General features: G+C 44.1%; 2 long non-coding RNA genes across 5 annotated transcripts in view; one reads left to right on the top strand and one right to left on the bottom strand.

The window, feature by feature from the left end:
- Positions 1-14,027, bottom strand: part of LOC144792714 (uncharacterized) — a 37,288-nt gene extending 23,261 nt beyond the window's left edge. The window contains exon 1 of the long non-coding RNA XR_013602609.1: positions 13,844-14,027. This is a non-coding gene — a long non-coding RNA (uncharacterized LOC144792714). The remainder of the gene's footprint in view (positions 1-13,843) is intronic.
- LOC144792715 (uncharacterized) overlaps positions 1-24,291 on the top strand; it is a 493,208-nt gene that overhangs the window by 340,785 nt on the left and 128,132 nt on the right. The window lies entirely within an intron of this gene.

Below are 24,291 nucleotides of genomic sequence, written 5' to 3'. Positions count from 1 at the left end.
GCGTCGCAGCACTTGATCAAAGGCACGGGTGGTGTTTTGTTGCACAAATCCATATCTGTAATTAGAATGCGGCACTAAAACAAATTGTTTTTCATTTTAGAAAGGGAGATAGTAGGTTAAACTGAAGAAACGCAAAGAGTTTAGACATCTATAACATTGTTTGCGTTCAAGATCCATCTCTGACGACTACCGTGTTGTAAGCAGTCCGTTCCTATAGTGTAAGCAAGGTGCACTACGTGCGTATGTTTTCTTCGTGCTATCCACTGCTATTACGAATTGGCACCTTTTATTTCAGCACCAATTCTAAAATTATATTATACGCCTCAACAAAATTAAGTAACCCCGAAGTAGGCAGAAATAATAGTATACATACATTAACATGATTTTTCAATATTCGATTGACATTAAAATGCACACATTTACATTTTTAGGTTTCCAGCTTGCATTAAAAAGCAAAACAAAAATAATGGGGTCTCGAACCTACCAAACCAGTGTCATAAAAGTAAAGGAGATGAGAGAGAGTGTGAGTGTGTGTATAGATTCCCAAACCATTGTAAATGTGACTCAATAACTAGTTATTTGGAGCAACCGTACCTATAAACGCTCATTGAAACAGTTCAAAGGTCGATGTTACCACTGTGAAAGTGAAATTCGAGGAATCATTTTCGCCTCATTAACTGCATGTCGCAATCATTACGTAGGAAAACACCTCTCACAATAGTTATGAAGTCTCTTCTTTGTCATTGTTGTACCTTACAGCGAACTTAATTCATTGCATTCGATTTTTTTTTAAATACCTTCCTTGTTCAAAACAAATACTCATGAAAAATACGTAAGGCATATTTAATGGATGCAGAACCACGCGGTGCAAGGTGTTGTTTATGTCCATGGTTTAAGGAGATGTGTTCTGATTTGAGCCACTTGAGGTTTCGCCTCGTAAGTCATGGCCCATCCAACCATGGTAATAAATAGCATATTGCACCCTGCACATCATATGTGTATCTCAAGACACAGAGACACAATAAATAAAAAGTACACACGATTTCGCAACATCATATTCAACACTGTAGTATGTGCCTTAACAAGCCATGATCAAAGCACTGCAGCAGTACTTGCACCTGGCACCTCTTGGAGCATCATCAAATAAGGATAAGAGCAAATCAAAGTCAATAACCATTAAACTGATGTTTTTCTATCTGAAAGCATGCAAGCTTTCACGTCCTCTGATTTGCTCAGCTCCTCTTCTTTTGCATTGCTGGAGGAAGATTACTCTCAACGAAAAGACCCTATAAGCAATATTGCACTACTACCCCAGCACAAAAGCAGAGGCAATACTGATAGGGTCTTGTCCTTAAGGTTACAAGCTGCAGAGGGAGACAGGTTAATGCAGAAAGGACTTGTACCAGGAAATGTAGTCCCTGTCATCAGGTATGAATGACACTTCACCACGCTTCACACAAAGTTGTTTACAAACAACTCATCCAAATTATTTTGTATAAGGCACATTTTTTTTAGCAAGCATACACCCGACATCAAACCGAGGTGCATTTTTTCCATTTTAACTTTTATTTTAAACTATTTAAGTGCTATGGCTACCAGTTGATGGTCACATTTTAAAAGGATAGATTTTTAAGCATCACTCTTCTTAGAACTCAGAAAAGCACAACAACAAAACGTAAGAACATTGGAAACAAGTCAAATAGGTGCACATTTTCCGTATTCGGGGTAAATAATGCCGATTTGTTTTTAAAATGTATTACTAAAATGAAAACGTAATTTCCCCAAATAGAACATGCTTCTCTGCATGAGCTAGCTAGCTGCCCTGTTAACATTCCTTACACGCGCTATTCGTGACTGGTGCAGACGTGTACGCTAGACAGAGGCCATGTTTATTGCGCCTACACAACTCAGGACTGGAAAATGTACAAACACGTTAGTGAAAAATACTTAGGCGCGACTTACAACTCAGGGGCGCCCTCCAGTAGTACCTCTTCAGTAATAATCCTCAGCAAGGAGGTAGATACGGGGGGGCTTAAAACTCAGGGGCGCCCTCCAGTAGTAACTCTTCAGTAATAATCCTCAGCAAGGAGGTAGATACGGGGAGGGGGGGGGGGGGCACTGCCCACTCCCATGGCTGAGCACTTCACGCTCCTCTTCCCTAGCCTTTTTTGAAAGGCATTACATGGAGGTGGACGGGAGACAATCCCCTAATTCATGAATTCGTGGCTAATTTATGCATTCCACATTGATCTGGGCCTGCCATAAAGATTCCTGACGTTCCACAGGGCGGTGCGAGACCGGCCTGGCCTGCTTTGAAGTTGGATCACTAACCCAGGAGAAAAGCGCACCCAACCCCGGACACTAAAAATAACTGATAACAGGCAAAGGCCGCTTTAATTGTTTTTAAATGGCACAATAAATACAAGTATTTACATTGCAGTTCACTCCCACGCTTGACTTCCAACAGGAGCGCACTGTGCTACTATTTATCGATTGTAACCTTTGCTCGGGTTTATGAAGAGTTAAACAGTCACCTTTCAACAAGGTTAAAAAAAAACTAAAAAAACAGGGTACAAAAGGCCTCCACTCAGCTTCAGTATTTTTTCCATATCATGAGCAGTACCAAGAATGTTTGCATATAATAAAAAAAACTTTTAAATCCAACATTTCGGAATGATAATATCCAATGCTGTTAAAACCGTATATAAAAAAAGCACGAATAAGAAAAACCCCAAGGCGTATTCCTGTTCTTTGTAAAAACAGGAGAAAACAGCACTGACGCCCCCTGGGAAGCCAGGGCAACCCTGCTTTAGGTACATCAGGGTTCCAGGTCCATACTTTCGATCCAAAGTGCATCTACATACAGTCAATCTTGAAGGACTTTTAAATATATAGCTGTGGGTGTCCAACATATATCTGGCACGGCTCTCTTGGACTTACACTGGACACTGCGTAAGCTACACCCGCCTCCCTCTTTTTGTGGAGTTATTTTAGGACAGATGATAAAGGGACCATTTTTAGAGGCAATGTTAGGGACCAGTCTTGGAAATATGCACATAGATAGCTCCCACGGCGATTATGTTTTTCAACTGCACATGGAATCTGGAGGTGTGAACATCACACGGCTATAAGGGCATTTGTGGCGCGTTTCCCCATTCCTTTTCTCCTATTACGTGTAAAGACGAGGTCATGGCCTCCTGACTAACACTCGGATACCTCTACTTACAGTCCAAACCAACAGCGATTTTGTCACAAATGTAATCCAAGCACAAAAGTGTTGCAAGAAATGAATGCACAGCTCTCCACAGTGTAGCAGCCACACACATGAATGTCCTGAGCACGTGGCAGCTTGATACTTTCCTCGGGGAAACTCCACCCACCACCAACCTGTTATAGCCAAAGTACGAAGGGCAGGTGTGGAGGCTGTTAGTTCTACTAAAGATACAACTTTACAAAACATTACAATTTCGAAGTGCATAACTGTATTTCCAACAAATGTACAGGACTCCTGGCTAAGAAATAAGGCAGATATACAACAATTGAGTTAAGTGAATAAATAGGTTACAGTGGACAACATTAAAAGCCAGCTTGAGAGTTGGTTAAAACAAGTGGGTTTAAGGGGTTTACTGCACAAAAGCAAATATCCTGTAATCGTTTTTGAAGACCGTTAAAAACACGTTTTACTTTAGTCACACATTACAATATACAGGGTTGTAATGCATCAGTGGCAGCACATGTTTATATTAAAAGTGAGCAGATCTTGTTTAGGTAATATAGGCATATACATTCAGCGGCGCATAGCGAATGAGCACAAAGTGATCTGAAATGGAAAACGTTAAAGGGTTGCACAAACAGGTTATAATTTAAACGGTGGGCTGGGCTGTGTGTGGCATTTCTATGATGCAAAGTGCCATGTGGCTATAAGCAGTGTCATTCTGGAAATTCCTCGATCCTAGGGGCAGAGGGGGTCAGTAACAGTTAAGGTGAAACAGTTTTTCTGGGGGCGTTCTTCGCGGCTCCCCAACTGGCGGAGGCCCCTTTTACCTGCAATTCTTTACATTCCGCCCGTGTCTGGCTAAGCATATCCAGCAAGCTAGTACAAATCCCCGAGAGATCCAGGGATTCCTGCACTGTGCAAGATCCAACCTGCCTGAGTGAACACGGAGGCACCGTGCCTTCTGCGGCTGGTGCTCCAGGGCACTGGAGTGAGGGGTCTGAACACCTCACCATACCTGGGCACATGACAGCCGGGCTTTCATTGAGGGGCGTCTGCGATTGTCACCTGCACAGTCGCTAGGATCGTGAGTTATGCTTCTGCTAGTCTTTAATTACCAAGAACTTCCCGGCTACAAGAAAGGGAAAACAGACTTGATTTCAAACTAACGTCAGACCCGCCCTTTTAAATAAGACCTAATTGAAGTCTGTGTACAAAGGGCCACAAGCCTATAAAGAGGAAACTCTTCAGAGGTGAAAACACCAACTGAGTTCCCGGGTGTACGGAGGAGATGAGCCGCTGTGGACAGAATTAATCCTTCGCCAGCGTTTGGGATGTTTGGACGGCAAACTCCATGCAGTTCGAGGGGCACATATACAGTTTAAACCACCTGGGCTCCGCTCACTATCAGGGGCCCACCCATGGCAGGGCACACAGGAAGCAACGGAGAACGGATCTCCAGAGGGACTACACAGGCTAGAGCAGAAAGGAGGCGATAAACAATTACAAAACAAATTGCCACCAAGCACTTTAGTCGTTACCTACAGTGGTTCTGAAGACCTCCATGGAAAACACCTCTAGAATTTCACCCATCTGATTCCGCTTCCCTTTGCAATTGGTTTCGGAGGGGGCTCACGGCCTGGCCTCCCCCAGAGCACACATCTCAAGGCTAGCTTCACTACACATGAGGTTTGCTTTTAACAAGTTTATGCAACAACAGGATGAAAGTTATCCCAAGGCAGTCCCCTCCCCCTACTCAGCCCGACCTGATTCCCTGCATTCCTCAGAACCCCTCCCCTCCCCCCGGCTGGAGACAAACCCTGGAATCTCCACTCGCACCCACACACATGCAAATGGTTTCCTTGCACAAATACGGCTGCTCGGAGCCTCGCTCCGACGGATTCTTTCCTGCACTTGGTTTAGGCTCGCCTCCTTTGCAAAGTTAGACCCTCTCAGCCTAGCGAGGGTATATAAAATAGACCACAACTGATGACAACGGGTAGAAAGTATGCAGCAGCTCCTAACCCTGTGACTGCCTGCTGGGGTTACTTTTTTATTACGCTTTCATGCTACTTGTAACAGCGGAGAATGTATTTTTTGGACGTTCTGGGCATCTGGATTTTCATTATCGAACAGTTGCATATGAAAGTAGTCGAACAGCACAACTGCTCCACATCACATTCTGAAATAAGAACCTTGTGCTAAAGTTGCATGCCATCCTAAAAATAAACAGTGCAGCATAATTGTGAAGTGACACTACATTCCAGTTTGGGATACCCCAGACACCATTGGATAGCGCTTGTCGTTCGCGGTGCTGCGAGGAATTCGGTTCAAATTCTTTTGTTTACTTCGGGGCGGCATCCACGTTTGCCCTGTGCATGCCTGTTTATCTACAATCAAATAGAACTTACGTGATAGTGAAATGAGATGGCCCCGCTTAAGGGGCGGGGGCAATTGTGAAATCAGCAGGGGCAGGGCTATCAGCAGGGATTTCTTGAAGCTCCTTTGGAGCGAATAGAAGACCCTCCTGCCAAGGCCACACAGGTCCGGGACAGCCCACTGCCGCAAATACCTCCTGGAAGGGCAAGGAGGTGTGCCTTCGATGCCCCCACCCCAGAGGGGGTAAAGGCGAAGGATGCAGGCACAATTCATTCGGGGCTCCTAGGTAGCTCTACTGTTTTCCGTTTCCTAATACTGAGAGGACGTAGCTGACATCGGTGTAACGCCCCCAACCCCCTCCCCTGCGCCCACTCCTCCCCGCCATGTTCGTAGGCGATGACATGCGATAGCAACAGTTCTCATTTACTTCGAGCGGCTGGCGAACACCCGTCACACCTTTCCTGCCACCATGCCTAAAAATGCAAGCTTTGGCTTGGATCCGTGTATTTGCATTCCTGCCATTCCCTGCCGCCTTCCTGTTTAGTGAAGGAGCATCGCTCTGCCGTCAGTTTCTCCCGTCGAAAAGCTGCCATCGGCGCCTTCTACGCCAGAGACGGCCACAAACAGGGACATGTGTCACAGAGGCTGCATCAGGACCACAACCCAGGATTCCAGTCACACATGTAAACACTCCTGCAGGCTGAGGAAAGAGACAACGGCTGCACAAAATACGTATTTGGGAGCATTGGGATTACATGACCAAGCGCAATAATTAAAGCAAACATTTAAACCAGCAGTCAAATAAACCAAAGCGCTCCCCCAAAAGCTTTTTAGCGACCATTAGCACATTTCTGGCAAATGTTTTAGTAAGATGCAGATCAAAAACATGTGCACATTTTGGTTTCATTCATAACGAATTCATTTTTAAAGCCCCAAGGAAGGAAAACATACTGCGAATCTGCGACCGGGCAGCACCGTTTCTATCTAGCACTTGACTACAATAGAACTAGTAAATCATGGAAAAATACGGATGTTTCGGAGGGCAGGCAAGCCACCCACACCTTCTGGAGCAGTTCAATTAGCCTGGTAATTCGATCCTCCAGCAACAGGAAATAATAAGCATGTTGTAATAGCGCTGGAACCAAATGCTTTGACAATATTATTGCACTGCTTATTTGTGCACACAGTAGTGCAACACTGTCAGAGCAACTGGCATCAGCAAAGTGCCACAGAGCCCTTGGGCAGCGCCGGGAGCCACAGTCCGTTCCCTCTTTAGGTGTCTTGCGATATGTAAACATTGGGGCGCCTTTAAAGCCCGTAATAGCTCGCAACCGTGGCAGGGAAGTCCTGTTGCCTGAGAAAAGAGTTAGTGCCAATCAATCGGTAGAAACTGGAATATTGACTAACAAACACTGCTATTGCTGCTTAAGCACATTTGGATAACATTACACAGAGCAATGGGTACGCCCTCTACCTTAAGAAAAAACTAACACCAAAATGTAAAATCCGTTTTTAAAAGTGGAGAACATCAACATTAGGAGAAGCATTCTTTTTGCCTCTCTGATCGGCAAGTATAACGCACCACACCGTGCTTGCTTTTAGTAAAGTGCCTTTAACTATTCATTCATAAAAGTGTAGTGTAAAGGAGCGGCAATGAATGGTCGTTAAATAAGAAAATAAATACACTAATCTAGCGTAAATAAATAAGGGCTAAATGCTTCCCAGTAAGCCTAGGGGCTATATTACAGGATGGGCCAAGTAAAGAAATCAACCCAAAATACCCTTTGTTTAATGGGATCTGTGCCATAAAAGGAAATGTTTTTAATACATGCATGGACCCTCCGAGAGGCACACATTACATCTTGCGTTACCAGATTAAACACACCTTTTCACACCGGAGGCATCTCTCCTCGGTGCCTGCCAATATTTCTGCCAGCCAATGCCCTTTTAATATTGCACTGCTCGACCACAGTTCCCAGTAGTACAACAGAAAAAGGGCTCTGGACAACAGTAGCTTCAAGCAGCTTTTCCTGGGAAGATTCCACATTTCACGTGATTCGTTAAACGTAGCAAGAACACGCCCCCAAACCCACTAGTAATTTTAACTAAAAAAATAAACAAATACTCCCAAGAGTCAAACATCGTGTTGGCTGAAAGATTCATTTTTATTTTGCACGCACACATACTAAATCATATAGAGCTCGAATTAATTTCTGTACAGAACAATTATAATTAACACAATGGAACATGGCTTCTAAAACTCAATTGCGATATATACGTGACACTTCACTTTCATATGTACTGTATCGCTATTAGAAGGGCTGTCCTGTGCTCAAGGCAAAATACTCTATCGCAATACATGACTTAAGTAGAAATGTATTTAAGTAGAACTACATAATACTATAATTAAAAGACTAAACGTGCTTTACAACAAGCATTATTCAAAACAGTTTGGACTTGCTGCTACATTCAAACCATCCACACACAAAGTTAGACATGTAATTTTAAACATTAAAAACTATACCCAACATGTATCTCCCATTGAAACGTGGCAGATACTTAGAGCGTTTTGCTCAGTTTAACTGTGCAACTAAAGAGCTCAATTTATTTCACAGCGAATAATTAGCATCTTAAATGTGATTTCGAAAATACACTTTCCATTTAATTAAACGAGTTCGTGATTTGTTATGCAAGAACCGTGGCAAAATAACAAAGAACACCATTAATAGCAAAGTGTGGATTTCAAATCTAGATGTCAAGAATATTCGGATATTTTCAAATGTTCGATCCCAACGTTTTGACAGCCTCAGAAGTAAGACTTACGCGACGTTAGGATGCGTTTTTTTTTCTTTTCTAAAATACTTCCAAAAGTGATGTAGGGACATGGCTATTTAGAAATGTGTTCTCTTTACGGAGGCTAACTGCTGTACAGTAATGAGTCTCAACACAAGACCACACTGAAGATTGGCTGCAGCTACAGGAGCAAACTAAATATGTCACATCAGAACACTACTTCTAAGCTTACATACACATTACTTAACTCGGTCAGGCGGTACAACTTGTACTAGGTGTTTGTATCAATTTAAGTCAGTGTTTAAAAATAAAATAAAATGAGGTATACTTGTTGAGGTGGGACGAAGTAAAAAAATATAAAGAGCATCCAAGCAAACACAAGTAAAAACTATAACGATGTATCGATATGCAAAGCTTAGCATTTTAAAATAAAAAACAACAATGGCACATTGCATCATACTGTAGAAAGGAGTAGCATGGCAACCAGTCCACCCCGAAAGTTGTACTTGATAGCGCATTAAATGTGTTTTCTTACATAGCATTCAGATTATTGCAAGATTGAAAAAAAAGATTCTCAACCCCTGTATTATGAATCAACGCTCATAGTAGAGGTGAGCCTGCTATATGGGCCAGCATCACATTCGAGGAGACACTCCACACATCCATGCCCAGTGCTTGGGACGAGTCCCAAAAGGACTGCATCTCGGTCATATGCCGGGGTGGGTGCTAGCTAGAGTGCAAGAGGAGCAGTTTTAAATCATATGCTGGGGTGGGTGCTAGCTAGAGTGCAAGAGGAGCAGTTTTAAATCATATGCTGGGGTGGGTGCTAGCTAGAGTGCAAGAGGAGCAGTTTTAAAATATGCTCCAGGACGACTCGCTCAACATTTTTGGTGGACACTTCTCAGTGTTGGCAACTACTTTCTTAAACGTGTTTAGTTGAGAGCAGCTAGCATGACATTCCTTCAAGAGCCGCCACTCGGTCTCCCGTCATGCCCCAGTGTTAGCGTGACCGACCGGGCCCCCTGCATGTGCCAGGCGTCGCTTCTCATTTTGATAATGCACCGGTGAGCTCTCGTCTCAGGCAGGCCCCAGTGTTGGCAGCTGCCCTCTAGGTCTCTTCTTAGAGCCGGTGAAGTTAGTTATCAGCTCAACGTTCCTTAGACGTGTCGAACGAGTGAGGAGAGTCTGTTTTACTTAACTCGAGAATCTCACGACCCTACATCTTACTGGCACTCCCGCTCAGAATAAGCTTCAGTAAATCCCCTTCCTATCTGCTGCCCGGCGGTCGTGCCTTCTATAGCCGTGAGGCGTCCTCGGGGCCTAGCTCAAAGAGTGACGCCCCCATGCCAGCGTGAGCGATGCTGCCTCCACGGACAGGTCTCGCGGATGAGCAGGCCGCAGCCACCCTGGTGATGGACAGGCCCAGGTGAGTGCTCCAGGCAGCCTCCGTTGATCAACCGGTGAGCAAGCCTTACAGAACAGGCCTCGGCGATGGCAAGGTTCACTTGATGAAGGGAGCCGTCTCCAACAGGCCCCGGCCGCTCCCTGGATGGATGGAGACTCCTGGAAGTTGTGTACTGCAGCCAAGACCCTTTAGGAGTCAGAGGGGCTGGGCGCCGCGGTGATGAACTTCAGGCCAGCGGGCATGGACAGGGTGACTGGAGCAGGAGAGGCCTAGAGTGAAGGGCGGAAGTGTACCCAGCACACCCGGGTTTTTATCCCGACACGTGATAGGAAGTGGACATCAGCTGCAGGCCGCTCGCCCCAAAGAAAAAGTGGCAAAGCTTCAAGTCCCAGAAAAGGGGGTCCCTACAACTCTGCACAGCGTGATACATTCTTGAGGCACCCACCCCCCTGTACGACCCCGCTGAGAGCTCCCGCCATTTCCCTCCAAACAGTCGCATGCTCCCTGGGCGAACAGGGGGGGGGGGGGGGGGGGGGTCGGTACCAGCAGCTCGGCAAGCGGTAACGCTCGAGGCCCCGAGGAACTTGAGGCGCGCTAGGGACCGCTGACTAAAACATGGTGGACCTCGCGAGAGCCATCTACAACACGGAGCGAGGGGACAACGCGCATTCCGCGTCGCTTTAGAAGGGAGGGTCGCGTCACGCCCCAGAGCGAGGCTGAGCACGAGGGGCCAGCTCTAGGCGAGCTACTTCAGAACGAGGCTGGTGGGCGCGAGGGGCCACGCGCGGCGCGAGCCTCCTCCGAGTGAGGCTGCGCGCGAAGGGTTGGCTCGCGCGGAGTGAAACGACTTCAAAGCGAACCCGCTGAGCGCGAGGGGCCACTATAAATTGGGAGAATCGCGTGCAGCCTGTTGGAAAGGGGGACCAGTGCAAAGCAGAGGGGCATCTAGAGTTCTGTTTTATAGAAAGAGCAAGCGCCAGACTTGTCACGTGGAAGAGGGAGTACGAGGTTTATCCGCAAGGGGTGAGCACCCCTCCCCACCCGTAGTGTACGATACCTGACGGAAAGCGGGGGTGGGATAGCCCGTGACGCGCAGCTTCTTCCTCTCCCCGGTCTGGGAGGGCCGCTGTCTCGGGACCGCAGGCCCGCGCTGTGCCTCCGCCGGTGTACTCCCACGGGAAAGGAGGGGCTGCCTCCAGGCGCACACCTCATGGCCTCCCCGCTCCAGCCTCCATCTTTGACTAGTTGACATTCAGCTCCTGCTCGGCCGAGCGGCTCATTAGCATAGCCCAGCTGCCATTGGCCGCTCCTTGCGCTAGTCTTTGCCACCCGCCTTTCAATTGGTTTCACGGGCAGAGGTTTGAAAATCTCACCGGGATGCATATTGGTCGTGACGTCACGCGAGGACGCCTCTTTTAACAATGAATGCACACACATTACCCCCCATTCACAAATCCGAGGGCCTCCCGCGAGCTTTACCCGCCTTTTCCCAGCCACAGCCCATTGACTCCCGTGCAGCTTCAAGGGGTCCTGAGCTGAGGAACCCTGCTCACTCGCTACTTCTGTAACGCCAGGGGGAGGGAGCGGGGTACGCGCATGCACTGTATGCTCTACACAAATGGTTCTGTTGCAGGGTCTTGCACACACGTGACATAAATACGGAGTTATATATATATATATATTGATAGCTGTAGTAAAGCTATGCCATGGGCTCCTGTTGATTGATATATGGGGGGAGGGGGGTAATATAGGCATTTCGCTATTTGAGGAAGCCACCATAAATACACGCACAGGTGTGGTAAGGGGAGATCCTCAGACATAATTAGGGGTCATTAAATGGTGTGTCAATCTCACGGGGTGTCATGCAGAGTCATCTACATATGTGTTGCTATCTTGGGGGTCTTACATATGTCCACATGGCGAACATGTATGGGTCGTTGTAAAAAGACAGCTACTAGGTACATGTTAATGTGGTCCTAGAATTGCCATACAGGATAATTATACACCTAAATAACAGTTCTCCTAAACATCTAGGCGCTGTACCGGAGTTGGTGCACTTAAAAAGTAGACAGTTTAAACAACCCCTGGCACACAATGCACATGGAGTCGTGTGTAGGTTTTCAGCGGAGTCGCATGCACCAGCGGCTGAGCATAAATATCTCCTCAGAAGATGTAGTCAATATTTCCACTTGAGGCCAACGTCGGGGGAGGCGGAGAAAGTGCCCCTTCTATATATAACACGCGCCAGAGCTTGCGAGCACATGTTGAACCCGCAGAGCGCTACACGGCTCAGACCGCGCTTAGAATCTTCTATTTTTGCGCAAACATTCACGCGCGCCTTTTGGTGATATGTTTTCTGTTTTGCTCTCCATTCTCACACCAGTAGTATTTATTAGTGCATATAGCATCTATATATATATATGTATATATGCACATATTGTGAATCTCAACCATTTAAGAATGTATTTTTCGCCACGTCGTACATAGATATGAAAATGCCGAAAAAAACAAGGTGTACCTGGTCATAACTGTTTTATAGTATGCTTGTGTGTGTAAGCTACAAGTAGAGATTGCTATTCCAATTTAAATAGCCTCACGTCTAATATTTTCGCCTAAGTGTACCAGGTGAAATGTTAAATGTCTAAAACAGCCATATTTTTCATCCAAATATAAATAGACAAACTTACAAAAATACATTTAATCTACAAAATAAGCTTTTTCTGCTGCAGAACTTTCTCTCACAGTCTTCGAAATACAACATACTACATTTATCTGCGCGCTGGATGAAGAGATGTATTTTGAACGTTAACATAGAATGTAAACACACACTAAGCAACCTTAGGAAAGGATCTTCATGAAGCCCGAAGTTGCAGAGGACACGTGCTCTGTGCAAGAAGAGTCACTTAGTGCCAGGAGCATAAGATACGACGACGGTTTATCTTCTGTGCTATCAAATAAGATGCATGTTTCAGCATCTCTAGGAACAAAATCCTAAATTTGTCTACGTACTGTCGAGTTACATTAATTTATTCATTCAAGTTTACACTACTTCATCCAGGTCTTGTTTACACCAGCTGACTAAAGTTCTATAAACCCCGTTATCTGAAGGAATAAAAACATGGGTATTTGAATTGTATTATATCATAAAAAAAACTTAAGTAATATGCTATAGATTTATATTTCTTTGAATGTGGACTTTTCATCAGTGAACCGCTGTGTGAGTGTGAGAGAGAGAGAGAGAGAGGGGGGGGGGGGTGGATAGAGGCAGTGAGCTGTGAAACCAGACATTCCTATCCAATGGAGCTGAAATAATGGTATTGTTCTCCGGAAAAGAGGTTGCCTTCTCCCCCAGTCTTCCCCTGATCTGCAGGGACCTGATTGTGCAGTTAATCAGCAAAAAAAAAAACGTTTGATGTAAAGCAGGGCGTGAATTCAAAAGGACCATGGGGTGGGAGGCGAGAGGGGCTCCCGTGTCTGCTAAAAAACTGCCTTTTCTGATTGCAAAATGGTAGCCTCGTATAGCTACAGTAGTCCCCGGAAAACGGCATAGAGCCCCTGGCCCTCAGCACTGCACTCCCTTTGTGGTTTGTCACTGTCCTGGATAGAGAGGTGACTGTCACCTAGAAAGAGGGGAGGTTGGCAGCTGGAGTGAAAGGTGAGCCTGCAGCGTTAGTTCGTATTTGTTTCTAGATCAAGTGAAATCCATACAACAGTTGCAGTCATTCTGCCGGAATCCCCACATTGGTTTTTTTTTCTTGCCAGTAGCCAAGATCACACAGTGCACAGAGTGAAGGGTGCGGCGTTCCCCAGGATACGGAGGCGTTGCTTTTGTAACTTCTGTCAACAATATTGCACCCCCAGAGCCTCCGTGTATCCAGGACCCCCCTCAAAGTAGATAGGCTCTGGCCCAAGGCCATGTCTTGCCCTTAGCTGGCAATAAATGTACATATATTCTCCCCGCTTTAGAGGGCTTCTGGGAAAGCCTGCCCCCGGAGTTCCTGCAAGAGCCCCTCGCAGCGCACGCGCTCCTCCAGATGGTACCCTGGGCTTACCTTCCAGGCAGATGTGCTCTGCGCGTCCAGGCGCAGCCTCTGGAGAGATACATAGAGGGTGTCCATCATCAGAAACGTCACCAACTCGCCACCGGGGTCCCGATCCGCACGTCTGCTTTGCAGCCCAAACTTTGCTCGAGGTCCATAGAAGTCTTGGAGCACCGAGGAGGCGCCTCTGCTTCCAAGGACTTGTTTTGATACTAAACTTCTCCCCTTGGCCCCCTCGCCCCTCCCCTTTGCTCGCTATCTTCCCACAGCCCTTCTCTTTATTAATCTGCGCTCCTTCCCCTGTGCCTCTCCCTATCGCCTCCTTCCTTCCCTCCCTCCCTCACATCTCCTTTTCCCTTTCCTCAACACACCCACCACCACCCCATCCCCCTTTTTTAGACGAACATCTCCACAGTTTTATTTTAAGGGCATGATCTCGGTGCAACAGCTCGAGGTTTAGGAAACCTTGCGCAAAATGCCAAGTAGTGTCAGAGTTGATTTTAAGAGGGCTTGTTTTTTTGGCGTAACTGTTCGTCTGATGTCATTGGGGGCGTGGCTTCAATGTTTTTACTCATGCGACATCTCGACCACCGTCCAGGACCTTCTGGGCTTACGTCCCCTGGAAGCTGCTGCAAAGCACGCATTGGATGGTTGGAGGGTCCGTCTGTAAATGCTTTTTAAAAAAAAATTAATTCTATTGCCATTTGTAATGTTAACACGCGATGGTTCGGGAACGAGACACTTATCTCAAGAGTTTAAAAAAACACTTTATTACCGTGCAATTTTGTAATGCCAAGTCGAATTATAGTGTATTCGGTCAGGCAAACACACAAAGTATCCACGGGGATCACACGAGCGCTACCATTTTTTGGTACTTTTACCACCGCTCTTAAAGTTTAGTTCACCCACTTAAAACTTTACAAATGCCGAGCCAGATGGAATAATGTAGCACATTCCTACCAGAGTTCAGCCCTCGTTGCATTTCATTCAACCTTGGAAATACAAAAGTAAAAGCGGCAAAATGTGCTTTTTACATTTCTTTATAGCTGTATATTTACACACTCGCACGTTTATATGCATTCTGCGTGAAATGGATATGCATGATGGTTTGATTTATAAACATTACCCTTTAAAGCTTTTTTTACATACCATTACATTTTTAGAGGCTGTGTGAAAAAACTTTGCAGTGCATCTAAAAGTCCGACGTAGTAAGTGATCTATTATCACATATGCTCAGTTTGCTTATTCTGATATTTTAAACGACTTCAATAAATCACATCTATACGCATCCAAGTGTGTCTAACTTTTGTCCAACTCCACCAACTGAACAATAATGCCAGGAGCGGCAAACTAGTGGTCTGAAAATCTAGGGGATTACAAGTTTCACTGGGAGAATTTTGTCACCTGAACTTTTTTTTAAAGCCAACTGTATTACAATGCTACAAAGAAGAGAAAATATAAGTTATACACAAGCAAACCCAACCAAGTTGCTTGTACAGCGTAAATAGTGCCAGGGAAAACTTTTTTACAAAAACAGAAATAAGCCCCGCGCTCTTAAGAAATCAATTATTCTTCCCGAATTTCTGACAAAATATTCACGTGGGGCGAGCGAGAAGAGATCGTGTGAGTTGATCAGTGAAAAACTCTCAGATGTTTATTGTTTTCACAGTTGTGGCAGACAGAAGGGCCAGGCGCGGTCTAAAGTGTTGTAAAGCCAGGGGCCTTGCAGTATTTGCTCACTTATGACCACATTTTCTTATAATTTACAATTCATCTACTTCTTTCCTTGTACAAAGCAGCAAAAACCTTAAAAAGACATAACAATCGCATCTTAAGACGCTTTATAGGAGTGGGACTTTTGAACAGAAAATACATTTAAAAACACAACAAAGCCCATTTGTTTGAGCCTCAGCAGAGCAGACATTTTGAGGGAGCGGAGAATGCCCGCAGTTTTAGTGGCGCTGAGGAGTTTATAAATGGCGCCTGAGAATCAACATCCCACCCCGAGCCCTGCTTCCCCCTTCACCTGTTTCTGTGTTTAGCTTTTGGTAATCAGGATATTTTACACCGAGTGTAATATCCCCCACCCCCATTTCCTTCCTAAACTCTGCATTCTGTACCTCCACCCCACACGCCCCCTCCCCCACCCCACCACACACGCTGCTGAAGTGCCACGGTATTGATTAACCCTTTCAGTGCTAAAGATTGGGTTTCTCCTTTTCCAAAAGGCTAAGTTTGCCATCTGAGAGGAAAGAAAGGGGCATTGTTGTTCTGCTCAAGTGCCCCCTCCCAGACACGCAGGCCTGGCTTGGGGTGTAAACTTCAAACACCCCTCGCAAAGCGGAGCACACCAGTTGTTGAAATGACAAACTGGGCCTGCCTGATTGAATGACAGTGGGCGAGGCAGTGACAGCTTTCCCTTCCAATCGATACCCGAGATCCAGGCGTGAATTGTGCTGAAAAGCACGTCCACGCCGTGGCGGGCAGAGCGAATCTGCAGTTTTTTTTAAAGGCCCCTTGCAGCTCCACCCACACAAGACGGGGGCCATGGCCTGCTCTGTCCGGAGCCCTGAAAGAGTTAATGGTCCCCGGCAGCATTGATAAGTCGTGATGGCCTCCGAGCTTTAAATGGATTTCTGGCCCGTGGGAGGAGGAGGGTTTCTGCCTCTCTCCACCGCCTTTGAATCCTACCCCCCTAGCTGGGAGTTTGGCCCTAATTGCATACATGGCATTCTTTCTGGGTGGGTGGTATCACCTTTTACAACCCCCCCTTCCTCAGGGAAGGCCTGTAAAAAACCTTTCATGTTCCTCCGAACAAAATCAATAGGCTGGACTGGTCTGTGTGCCATAAAAATTAGAACAAAATGAGCGCCACACCATGGTGCAGTGTACAGGACGGAGCAGGCTCCTGCTAACGCCAGCGGTGGAACAGGATTTCTTTATTATTTTATTGTTATTTGACTGTGATTCCCATCCTTGTTAAGGGGTGCTCCCCCCAGAGAGAAGAAACAAGTGAGAAAAAAAAACCTTTATTACTGAGCCTCACTTGGGACTTTCTTCACAAACTAAGGGGACACTTGGAAAGAAAAGGAAAACATTAATTTTGTCATAAAAGCTCTGGGGGATTTGTCAGGCATCAGATAGTTTGTAATTTGTATGCTGATGTTGTAGACCTGAACGTCAGCTTCAAGTTGCTTTAAATAATGGCAGGGACACCCCTCTCGCCCTTCCATAGCTGCAACTATCTTTGTTTGATATACAAATGTTCTAATTAATCACACAGACTCCTCTAGTGCTCACTGTATCTCGTTCACTGTCGTTGAAATGTAATTATTTCCAAATCTTTGATGTAGGTGTTTTTCAGAATGAAAATTAGGTTAGAATTGTGAATCATTTGAGTGTATTTTAGTCCTTATCTTGCCCCTTTCATTATTTTTGTTGATGTCCACATTCCGTATTTCTTCTTTAATCAATTACAGTTCAAGGGATGGTGAAAATATGTGGTTTCTAATTTGTCAGACAAGTTCTAAAGTGCCTCAAGCAGTGCAAATAATAAAGTAATTTATTAATTCGTAACAAATAATGCACAATCCCAGTTTGTTCATGCTGCCCCCACAGACGTGTATTTTTTTACAGCTGAGAAAACATGGTTTTAAAACAGTGTGTGTTGATTTCATGATACTATGAGATCTAATTTCAATTCAACAAAATAAAACGAAACATAAAGTAAAACTAAACCACTTTAATTGATGAATCTGAATTTTGTAGATTCTTCCCACTCCAGGAGGTATCCACGTCCTGTCTAAAACAATCCTTTTTGATAAACATTCAGACCTCCTGCTACCTATTTTGAGTGTACTGTTTGTTTTTCACTTTTAGAGTACTGTTTGTTTTTCACTTTTTGCCATGCAAGCCTCTGGGCTGAAATGCTACTTCAGTTAATTATGCCTCAAAACAACTACTGCCTGTTGCACTTACGAATCATTTAACACATGACACATAAACAGGGCGTTTCTTTATGGTATTTTTTCTCGTAGATGCATCGTGGGCAGAAAACTGCCTAACTGGGAGAGAAATAATAAATAAGGAATTTAGGGGGAATGACATTTACCTAAATAAATGTTCTACAAGACTCACTTGAAATATAAATATTTTGGTTTTGCTGCAGAATCCTACATACAATTAGTTTTTATAGAATTTAAATACACCCCCACCTCTTCAACGATAATATTTTATCGATTTAGTAGCAATGTTTTGTATCTCCTCTCCAAAAACTCGTTTGATCATGTATAATCGTTGGGATAGTTGCAAAAGGAAAGTGATTATTTTTATTCTATCAAACAATTGCTGTTATTTATCACTGTTTCCAGCAATGTTGGTGGTGGTGATAGTATTTAAATACATGTTTTTTAAGTATACCATTCTGTTTGCTCTCACTGATAAAGAAATGCAGCTACAACAGGCACTAACAATGACATTTTCACACTAAAGGATATGCAAGTTGCCTGTAGGAACACTTGGAACTAAATACAACGAACACAAAATCAGCACGGGGGAGGGGGGAAGGCAGTCTCAGCAAAATTCCCACAATGTACATTGATCCCAGGTGTGATGGGATATGTGTTCTTGCCATATTATGTGCACAGGAACTGTTTCTCTTTCGCACTAGTACATTTATTTTCTCACTTCACTTGCTCTTTGCATTTACTGTGTGCAGAGACAACAAACACCCTAGGGAGATTATGAGACATGTTTGTAACACACATTTTCAAATCAGGAATCAGTGAAAAATCCCGAAAACAAGGTAATTTCACAGACTTAAAAAAAACACCTTTGTGCTACCAACATAACTCTTTGTAAAGTTGCCATTTTCTGCCATCAAAATCCTTTTCTGATGAAATCTCACATCACCGCAACCACTACCAGCAACAGTCCAATAAAGTGCTTAAAATACACAAGTTATCAGTGGAATAGCACAGCCCTTAAAGTACTGTCAGTGGAAGATTAGCAGATATATCGTTTGCGTTTCCCTCATGAACACTAGCCTCTGTAGGAAGTTAGCTGTTTATTCTTGTTATGTGGTTGCGAAATGTGAATGTTGTTATGCTCTTTGTAAATATTCAGATTTCATTTCTTTAATTGCACTTAGTATGAGATGGAACTAATTTCCATATGTGTTTGTTAAATGCATACTAATGGCAGCACAAGCTCATGTAATTAGTTTAAAAGAGGCTTATCGCCTGTAAAAATGTGTACACAACACATAGCAGTAATGAGATATGTTATACCGTAGAAAGCCCCTTTCTCCACCTGAGGCACTCTTGTCTATAATGAACATGGGGCAAACTAAAAATGATTTCACATAACACAAAACCACTGGGTAAGTGCAGTATAGTGCACAGCTGGGTCTCTCAGTAGCAAAACCAGTCATTTTAGGACATGTGCAAACTCATTAATAGTTGAATATGAATGCCCCGCCTCTTGATGAACCAGGGAGACTAGGCATATATAATCAGCTGCCAGCCTCCAAGTCCAGTAGTTACATAATGTAGAGAGTGACATGGTGTGACCTGGATTCAAAGCTGGTGAAACTCCTAAAACCAGTTGAACTCCTGTAGATTTCCAGCTTTGCTTTATACAACCGCTCCATTGGTGGAGAGCAGTGTTAAATGAAACCCATCCTTTTTTTTGTGACAAGGTGGCATTTTGTGTGATGAGCAGAATCTGCAGCTTGTCTGATGAAAGAGCATCACTTTCATTTCACCATTTCCAAACGAGGTTAGCTTGTTGCCCCTGTGGTTAGAGGGCAGTACAATACAAACATCCAACCCCCCTGTTTTCACCTTGTCATCTCTCCTGGGTCCCATTATTCCTTCTTGCTAAATTATACTTTTATATGCACAGGATCACACTGCATTTAGTGGGGTGGCAGCGATGCATTCCAGCTAAAACGACGGTTCTGGTATAGGGACAATTACCGATGAGAATCAGCACAACAGCCCATCAGTCACTGATAACCTGAAAGCTATCTCGAGCTGGTCCCAGCGCTGTCTTTGCCTCTCTCATTTACCCCATACCCCGTAGGCTAGAATTTAAAACTACAAAAAGAGAAATGTTTTTCGGGTTATTTGTTTCAACTTAAGAGCATCCTGTGAGAAGCATTATGTTTAGCTGTAAGCTGGCCCCGAGGAGGTAGTGTGTGTGTTGCCCCCGGTATGTCCTGTCTGCTCACTTGGAGGGTGTTAGTTGAAGTTCCCTATTTAGAAGATGTCGGGCTGTGAACCAGGGATGCAGCACACTTTAAATCTCTGCCCCTTCTTTCACCTGCTGCTGTTCTTCTTCACCATTTCTCGTTCCAGCTGTTTGTAAAGCATCCCTTTAGAATCTCAAATGTAGAGCTGAATCCGTCGGGGACACAGGCATTGCCCATGTGCACACCATGTTCTCCCAGCACAGCAGCTGCTGGGGATGACAAACACGCCCAGGAGCCTGACTCCCATCAAACGTGACACGTCACAGCCTTCACCTCACCTGCCCACCCTCACACCTCGCTCCCCCTTCCGCACTAGAAGGATTCAAAACATCAGGTTGATCCTATTTCTTCAAAATTCAGGATGCTTTTCGACATCTGAAGGTCATTTGACAGTGAAGAGAAAAGAATGACAAGGCTGTTTACAGCTTTGCAATATGCCCAGTAGATAATGTTTGTTGCCTCATGTATGTCTCTTTCAGCCAAGGAGCCAATCCGAGTTTCATTTCACTGTTTGCAAAAAAGATTCCTTTTGATGAATAATCGGAGAGGAGGTGTCCCTCCCTCCTGTTCTTGTCCTTCTTCCATGTGTCTTACTCATTGTCTTGTTCTGGGTGAGGTTTTGGAACACCAAGGGTTAACTGCAGTTAACATGTCTTACAGGCATTGGGCTATTTCTGATTCATACTGTTCTAGCAAACTGTTCATGCTGACTAACAGCTCAGAGGCATCGCACTGACTCATAACTTGTAAGCTCGCATGAGTAAAACGTTATTTTCACTACCTCGCCCCTAAAGTTTATTTTAGTTTAATTAAAACAAGACACATCTAAAAGTACTTGTGTTTTTAATTGTCCAAACGAAATTGTGCCTGCTTTTCTACACCACTCTAGACTGACCAACCTATTCCACTCGACCTCAGGACACTCCACTGCACTCCACTCTGCGCCTGCCATATACAACTTTGCACTAAACAGAAATCCATTCCTACTGTTATATTCATTTGGACACCAGATGATCAAAGATGTCTCTGCTATGCTCTATTTTAAGTGTCAAAGCTAGGTGTTTACCTTGTGACACATCATAATTTCAAATGATGTGACCTCGATGTGCAAAAGTTTAGTGTGAGTGCCACCTTTAGGGCTTGTAATCCAAAGTACGCTGTTTTAAAGCACCTCCTGGGTCCTTTTTCCGTTCAGTTGTATTGTCTGCTTTTCATGAGATGCGACTGGATGGATTGGTTTCAAATGCCATTCAAATGATCTTCACATTAATCATACCTCATTTCAGATAAACACTTTGCTGGGAATCCCATTTATCAATTTTATTCTGCTAAGGGTTCATGTAATGCTGACAGCATACAGCATGATTATTTATTTATTTAAAGCCCCTGCTTGCTTGTCAACCTAGTTTTTATGTAAAGACAAACAAGAGGAACGTTTATATTACAGATAGATAGATGTTCATCCAGCATATGATTGTTGAGCTTGTTTCACGGCCACCAATCGATGAAACAAGTTTTACGAAAACTCCGAACTTGATCTTTTGCCAAACTCGATCCCTTTTATGTCGCCGTAGCCTCCAATCCAGTTGTGGCAACAGAGTGTTTATAATCCTGCCTCCTCGTGCACTCACAGGCATTGCGTTTTCCTGGTTTAACTCCTATCCAGCCCCGTTCGACTGTTGATATTCATGTGCACCTGCCCTGGCTCCACACCTGTCCCTTTTCTCTCTCTACACCACAGCCCTTAGCAAAATAACCACAAATCTTTGTAGTTGTGCTAACGTTTAATGATGAAAAGCAAGTAGCCTCCTTCCCTCCTCAAACACATCTTTCCCACAGCAAGCAGCTGATTTCCTTTCTAGCCCTCGGTCCTAAACGGCATCCGCTGTGCCTTTTGTTGTTTTCCTAAAATTTAAATATTACAGCTCTGTTCAGCCACTGCTGCCGGAAAGACGACTGTATCACATTCCCCTTTGCCAGCATCCATCCGTCCTCCTTGTCTAGAAGGTGTGGGCATAGTGTGGCAGTCAGATGTGTCCAGCTCCCTTCATCTTTTCAACAGACTTTACCACCCCACTTCATCTGCACAAGATGGACCATTACAACATCTTTTTAATCCGCCTTCCCCACAAATTGTTACCCTGAACAAATATTCAGATTCAACTCGAGGACCCGGTGTAATCACCTTAGCCCCCTCTTCCCCCATTACATACTAGTCTAACTCGTGCTCAGTATACAGCAGGGGTCTGTAGAAACTTCCCATTCTTGTTTACTAATCTACCCATGACCTAACCTTCACTCATCCCACATGTACCCCAAACTCTCTCATAGTACACCCCACAGAAGTACCATGACCCCCCAAAGCCAGCACCTTTCACTGTCACAAAGCCCTACTGTGCCCCATACAGATTTTGTCCTTTTCAGATTGCCTTTAGAGCCTCCCCCACTCGGCTGTCTTCAAAGAGTCCTCCGAGCACCACCTCCCCCCATTTTAAAATAAATCCCCAACAGTTTCCCAGTCTGTGGCCAAGTCTTAAAAACCTGGCCATGCACTATTACCTCAATCATGGTTTGTCACTACCACCCGTTGCAAGTTCATGTAACTCATGAGCAGCGCTCTTAGTAAAAGTGCGCAAGGCTCCAATACATAAGGTAACTTTTCATGCGTATCTCAAAAATATGCCCATAGTTGACATCTTTCCACTTTCTTATAAAGAAGTATATTCATTTGACATTTTACGATTACAGGGTAGCATCTAGTCCTGACTTGAAACATGCTGCACTCTGTAAAAAACTCTAGATTTTAAATAAGAAAAAGACTTACAGTTTAACTGTTCAAATACTTGTTTTGTACCTACAGTTCACTACAAGACAGACTGACTAAATAGGCTTATTCACATAATGTATGAAGATGAATCTTATTACACGTAGCAGAATGCACAGACATGAAAAACACAAACACAGCCATGCTATAAAAATATTCAATAACACGCTCTAAAATCATACTTGCCTCCAAATAAGGTGTTACCATAAATCAAATAGTTACTTCATTTCAGCTCACAGATCTAAATACGTGAATTTCTCCTTGTACTTCTTGGTACAACGTTTCTATGAATTAAAATCATTTTTCTGGTCAGCCATGCAGACATCAGATCAGAATATCACAAGCAGACGATGGTCTGACATAAATATTTTGTCCTAAATAATGTTTCAAAAGTATCGCCCCATTTAGTATTGGTGTTAACAATAGCATATCTACATCCAATCTCACCATATTTTTGTAAACAATACTAGGGCATGATCTTTGTAAGACAATATCTTTGACAACAATATTTTGAAAAACAACCATGATGCTTGATTTCTTGTGCTCTGGGGCTTGGCACATCAATACAGTGTTCATCACAAGGTAAAAGTGGATTCAAGTGGAGGCGTCTGGCTCCTGTCCACGAAGATGGTGCAGTTGAGGCTTTTTGGTACAACGGATTTGCCTTAATTTGTCCTCTTCTGATGGCTGCTTGCTGTTCCCCTCCTCCTGCCAGTGCTCACTGAAGGGTTGATAGGTGAGGACTGTGAGGTAAAAACCAATGTAGTTGTTCTATACTTATGGCAAAATAATGGTGATTAGATGCTCATAAAGGCAGAAATTTTTTTTCAATGATTTTTGCAAGTTGATGTAAAAAAACACTCTAGGATTAGAAAGCATCCGAGATGATGGATACTATTGAAAGTTAAGAAACACAGTAAAAACATGTGCTTGCTTTGGGCTTTAATGTGTGTTTTGAATTTATTGATTTAAGAACAAGATGGCATTCAGACTAATAATAACCTACATATGGTTAACCAGGGTACTTAGCTAATTCGAGATGATGGAATACTTAAACTGAAAAGTTGATTGAGCACAACTATCCTCCTCTTTGATTTCTTAACAACAGCTAGTTAGTGATAATATTAGGACAGGAAAAGAGAAAAACAAGGTTATAAGTAAGAGAACGTATCTTATATCCTAAGACTGTGTGGCTAATACCACACCTGAAATGGGAACTATGGGTCTTTCTACTTCTCTCTGTTGAGTGGCGTACTTCCCACCCATGCAAACCAAGTGGTGAAGGGCTACAAGGAAGGAGAAACGGAGAGAAAAACATCTTAAAGAAAAGAGAGATATAGAAACACAGAAACACATACTTGGGTCTTCTGGTTTACTTCCAAG

The sequence above is a fragment of the Lissotriton helveticus genome, chromosome 11, assembly GCF_964261635.1.
Source record: "Lissotriton helveticus chromosome 11, aLisHel1.1, whole genome shotgun sequence".
Lineage (NCBI taxonomy): Eukaryota > Metazoa > Chordata > Amphibia > Caudata > Salamandridae > Lissotriton > Lissotriton helveticus.
The sequence above is the reverse complement of the archived record's forward strand: the minus strand, read 5'-3'. Positions and strand labels throughout refer to the sequence as shown.